This window comes from Condylostylus longicornis, unplaced genomic scaffold (genome assembly GCF_029603195.1).
Source record: "Condylostylus longicornis isolate FDR11 unplaced genomic scaffold, ASM2960319v2 ptg000072l, whole genome shotgun sequence".
NCBI lineage: Eukaryota > Metazoa > Arthropoda > Insecta > Diptera > Dolichopodidae > Condylostylus > Condylostylus longicornis.
Window position 1 is genome coordinate 3,693,815 of NW_026578040.1, and position 6,539 is coordinate 3,700,353.

The window sequence follows — 6,539 nt, forward strand, 5'->3', positions numbered from 1 at the left end:
ATAAAGTTGTGTATATATATTCCATGTCTATGAAAAGAAAGAAATTCACCTAAACCACAAAAACTACAAAAGTATTGTTTGGGATAAAATCTATACGTTCCTATGTTACTAATGTCTGTTTGATTTTGCGTGTAAACCATATTTACCACTTCATTTATATATATATGTATAACAAACAGAAGTCTGATGGGATAACTGTTATCACAAATATTACTATTCAAAACTTAGCTAGTATAAAATCAAAAAAATAGATCATTGTCAACTTCAAACAAAAATATTTATTTAAAAATCATATTATAATAAACAAACTAAAATTTTTTACTTGAATAAGACAGCCGTCACACAGCCCTTAAACACCCTTACATCATATTTTGTAAATGAAGAGACTCTCAATTAATATTATTTAAGTTTATTCTTGGAATTTATTTTCGAACTAAAAATAAATTTCTAAAAATAACTTTGAAGAAATACTTACATCTCTTCAAGAGCTTTCTAAAACTAATAACAATTTTATTTGAGTGCTTTCCAAAAATTTTTTGAAAAAAAGTGCTTATTAGTTTTACTCTGGACCGTCAGTCCGTGCGTGCGTGGACATGTTTACAAAACTTGTACACTCTTGAAGATATAAAACTGAAATTTTATATGTACAAAGATCTTTACTAGAAACCTATTTCCGTAGAACAAAATTTTTACCTATCTCCCCCCCTCTAGAAATTATACTCCCCCAAAACAGTAAAAATGCCATTTTCTAACTATTTAGTGCAGTGAAACCATAAGCATTTTTCAAATTTTGCAAACGCAGAAAGGCAGTGGCTTGCTTCCCCTAGCGCGCTACACTATAGTTCAACTTTATAAAAACAAAATGACCGTTCAAATTTACCGTTATCTAAAGTCCGTTTTTCCCAAATTTTCGTTGTCGTTTTTCTTCTAGACCCCAGCCTGTAGACGCCTGAAATGTTAGGGGCTTTTAGACACTAATAAATGCTTCATTTCGTTGGAAGAAACTTTTATTTCCACTCCCCCTCAAGTTATCGCCTCTTGAAATTTGTAAAATTTGAATTTTTGGCACCTTATATATTTCAGAAATCGCAAGCTTTTTCAAATTTCTATAAACGCAAAAAGCTAACGGTAAATTCCATGACATTAAAAAATATAATTATTTTTCTTTACTCACACAATTAACCCTTAAAATCGAGCATTATGTTAACCCCACTTTATATTAATTTTTGCTTTATTTTAAAGACTGCATAAGTCGTTCATCTTAAATATATGCAATCCTAGAAATAGTTTCGTTTATGAGTGAAAATAATTTTAATAGTGTGATAGGTATACATAGACTGTATTTAGCATTATTTTCACTTGTTGAAGGGAAAAGTGCTACAATACAAACCATTGGTTTGATCCAACTTGATTCAATACTTATTTTGAGATCAGATTTTTCGCAAATCTGATTTCTTGAAAAGTCTGCGAAAAAAATAATTTGCATGACAATATTCACTAAGTTTGTACAAAAAAGTGGTATATAATCAGACAAACAAGTTTTTAGGAAAATTTACTTTTACAAATAAACTTGTAATAAAATATCGTGTACACAACAATTAAATTTTACACATATATAAATTATATGAAATAAAGAACAACTCCTGACAACTCTCAGGAAAAAATATCTTACACAGTAATTTTGTTAATTTTACACAAGTTCTTCACTCTGCCACATTAATTTAAATATAAACGAATTAGGTTTCCTATCTAATGCAGCGTTTCCAAGTTTTTTCAATTATTGTACCCGTATTTTATATAAAGCGATATCCGATAAGATTACTGGTCCCAACAAAGGTTAAAATCTATTTTAATAAGGGTCTTTTAATTAAATGAGAGTTTTGAAATTATAAAATGGGCCCTGTTGTTTGTATAGGCCAAATACGCTGTTCGAAACATAATTATATTGTTCATTTAATATCTACAAAAATATGTTAACATTTCGGTGCTGCTGCTTGGTAAAGTACGATTTTGTTTTATTTAACAAAATCATTATTAGGGTTTTCGGTTTTTCTTATGTTCTTTTTTGGTTTTTATGTTTACTAGAAATAAAATATCACAGAGTGAACATACAGAAACAAATTAAAAAATAAAATTTACAATTTGTTTACAGCAATATTTTTAATATTTTTTTCAATTTTTTGGTTTTTTGTACGGTTTTAGTTTTTATTTCTGTAAACAAAATAGAGAAACTGATGCAATAAAAATTTTCTGATGAAAATTGAAACAATTTTTTTGCGATTTTTCACTTTGACCTTTACATTACACAATCAACCATATGCACATACTCGTAATGTTTAATATGTAAAACCGCTAAAAATATTTTTAGTTTTATTTTGTTGTGGAGACTTTTATGATTGATTTCTGTGTTATTATCTTCATCGTACTTTTGTATACGTGTGTTAGTTTGTTTATTTTGGATATTTTATTTATGAGAAGAAAATTGGGTATTTTCAATTTCATTTTTTGTATTCGCATTTATTCACAGGTAAACGCGCTTTTATGAAAGGCAAAAATTAAGATTTGCGAAAGAATTTTGTTTTTTTTTTTTAATGATAAAGTTAGTGGACATGTTTTTTTTATTTGTTTAACCCATTTCTGTTATTTCATTTTCGGATTTTGTTTGGAAATTATTTTGATTAATAGCTTATAGTTGCATATTTTAGTTAAAATATTTACATATTTTAATAACATTATTTCATGGATTTATCGTACATGTGTATGAAAACATGTATATGTGTATATAGTTATATAATAATGTGGTGGGTGTTCATTCTAATAATTAATGAATTAAAGGTGTTATTTTGAAGGTGTTTAAGAAATGAGAAACATACACTTTACATACTGAACGTGTAATTACATTTTTTGTTAACCAAATAAATAAAATATCGCTTGGAAAAAAAATAAAAATTAAGAAATATAAAAAAAATAAGTTTATATAAAATATTTTATTCATTGAAATTATATTGATTCTTTAGAATATTTAGATTGGCTCGGTACATAAATCAAATTTTTACTTTAAAAAATGGAAATACAAAATAGTTTCAGAAAAATTAAATAATTAAAAAATATTTAAAGCAATTAAATTTTGTCACACTATTAAAGTATTCAGTTCATTCTGTATGCAAATTACCAAGTTTTACTACGTTAATAATATTAAAATATATTTGAAAAGTTTGCATAACACTTAACGTTTTTTTCTAAATTACTGCGCAAATGAATATTTGTTTACAACCTTTTTTTATGAATATTAAAGTGCAAGTGCCTACAATTCTAAGATTGTAAAACTTAAGTTTTACTATAGGTACCTATATAGGTACTACGAATATTGAAATTATTAAAATATTTATGAGTTTCTTAAATTATTGCAATTTACTGGACACTATACACAAAAACAATAACAATATAGTATGTTATATTGTGCATAATATAAGTATATAGTTTGTTTAAATAATTTATTTTGAACACGTTGTCATTACACTTGGCTGATAAAATATTCGATATCAAATTGATAAAAATACGGTAAAGGTATACCTATGCAATTATATGTGTATAAGTTTCATGTATATTTTTATATAGAAATTGTGTGTAAACACTTATCTATAGATAAGTCTTTACAGAACAAAATCTATGTATTTAAAAAAAAAAGATTTTATTAAGGTAACCATGTAACTGAATTAAAAAGTCTATTGATTTGAATTCAATTAACAAATATATGTATTGCACTATTTCGGTCCTTACTGCAATAAAATCAATAAGATATTACTAGGAAAAAGTCCAAACAGTTCAGTAGTTTTATTAAAGAGAAAAAAAATTTAAAGGCTAAGTTATGTCAGATTGCTTATTTGAAAATACTATTTAACACAAACTTATGATTTTGTCATTTAAGAATTTCGAATAATTGTCATTTATTAAAAAGAATAAATTCTATAGCTATCAATTAGTTACTTAATTACTATATTATTATACTCTCCCAAAAGAAAAAATGTTTTTAAAATTCCTAGAAATTTGAGCTCTTGACAAGAGTTTGGGTGCAAAACTAATTATAAATCTTAAAGTCGTGCTGGAGATTCTTTACATTTTTGGAAAACGATTTTCATTAATTTTCTTCCATTTTTCAAATTCAAAAAGTAGTACGCAGTGCGTAATTCTAGGTAATAGCATCTATTATGAACTTAATAAAAAAGGTTTCAGTTGGTTTGAATTATACCCTTATACCAATTGAATTATACCCTTTCATTGTTGTATAGTAATTACTCCAACCTGCGAAACCATTCTATGGAAACTTCGCGGATATTTCTGACCTATAATTGGACACACAACTGCCAAGTTTTGTTATTTTTCCGAATATATAAAATTTTCTTTATTGTTGTATGGTAGTAACCCGAACCCGTTGTCCGAATTGATGTCGATTGCTTTATTCGTTTTTGAGTTATCGTGCAATTGGACGGACGGACGGACATGTCTAAATCAACGCAGAATTTTACGTTGAGCAAGAATATATATACGATTAAGGATATTTTGATTCACAGTTTATTGTAATATTCCACTGTTGTTTTTTTTTGAGTGGAACTAGTGTGGTTCGGTTTTGTTTAAAAATGAATGCAAAATTGTATTTATAAATGAAAATCAGAAAATTCGAGTTTGTTCCAATTACAAATCGAGCACGTTTGGATACCTTTATACAATTAATATATACTTATGTACCTACCTTTTGAACATAAATTTTTAAATGATAATTATGTAAATAAATTGAAATAAGTTAAAACACATGTTATGCGTGTATATGTATTTAATTTTTATATCAACGTGTAGCTATCAATAAGTAGAACAGAAAAAAAAACTAACGATATTTTTTTTTTCGTATGTTATCTCCGATATCTTTATTAATTTTCGATGATAAGAAGTTCACTATTCAGGTATACACTTTTTAGTTCTTACAGTTTCATTATTAATATGGTATAGTTAATATCACATAGATACATATATGTATGTATATAAAATCATAAAGATATTGTAATGTTTTTATCTTTGTATACAATTAAATATTTTAAATTTATTTTGTTAGTAAACACCAAATAGTGATAATGGCGAAACGGAAACTTTAACAAAAAGATAATTATTTTTGTTTTCTATAAAAAAGGAAATTAAATTTATAACAAGAAATTAATTATTTTATTTATATTTTTAATCATGTAGAAATGTTAAGTATGTATAGTTGTATTCGTGAACGTCGAACGATATGTGATGATTATAAATTTTCAAAACTAAATTCCAAAACTTGACTATATTCATTTAAATTTAATGTGGTGTGTAAGAACATTTTTACTTAGAAACAGATCAAAAAATTTAATTTGTGCCTTTGCTATGTAAATATGTATAATATATGTATGTATGTACATATCTTCATAATGTAATAGTGATCTTTCCTGATTTTACGTTGCAGAGTTAATGCTAAACTGAGGGTATGATATTGCTATTAATAAACTGATTAAGTGTTACGTTTTTGGCCTGTACTCTTTTTACTTATGCTACCTTTAACTCCAAAGCAGAAATTGAGGTCAGTCCTTCGTTACCGTACTCTAAATATAAGATAATTTGTACCAAAAATAGAATTTGATTTTTAACAACTATGATTCATAATCACTCTGTTTTTAATTTCATATCATGTGATATACCTACCAAATTTCATTTATTTAAAAAGAAGATATTTAAGACCATTAAAATTTTTTAATATATTTTTAATGTTTGCTTTTTTACCTCATGTGCCTGTCTCAAGGAGATATTAAAATTTTGAAATACATATTGGTACATAAAGTACATCTTTATTACACGAAATGTTTATACCTAAATTTATTTTGTTTATCTACATACACACAAATTCATTATAAATAAAAAGTATTTCACACGTTTGAATTATACCTACTTTTTTTTTAATTTATACATTCATACAGGTGTTGAGTCGCTACAAATATAAATTAATTATTTTAAAGTGTAATTAATAAAAAAGGAAAAAAAAAAACATAAAAAAAAAATTTTTAAAGTTCGAAATTTCCTATTTTCTTTCTGCTACAACAGTCGTTATTGAACGCTCTAACTAATTAGTGGTGATCGGAAAATAAAAGGGTGTCGCCCGATTGATTGTTCAAATAGTTTTTAATTCTCTAAATTTTTTTAAAATCTCATTTAATTTTTTCTCTCTTCAGTTCAATAATTGAACAAAAAACTTTAAATTTATTGCTATGAAAAAAGTTATGAACCGAATATTGTATACGGTTATGAATTCAATTAGTTCTTTAAAATATTTTCAATTTCACGGTAATAAAAGGTACTTTGTACTTAACAGAAATAATAACAACATAACCTATAGTAAGTGGCAGCTTTAATAAAATATAATTTATATTAAATGGAAAGCTCTGATTAAATTAAAGCTATGGTATCGGTAGTTAGTTAAGGTGGAAAAAAAAAATTTACTAAGTGGATAACGCAATATATTAAAT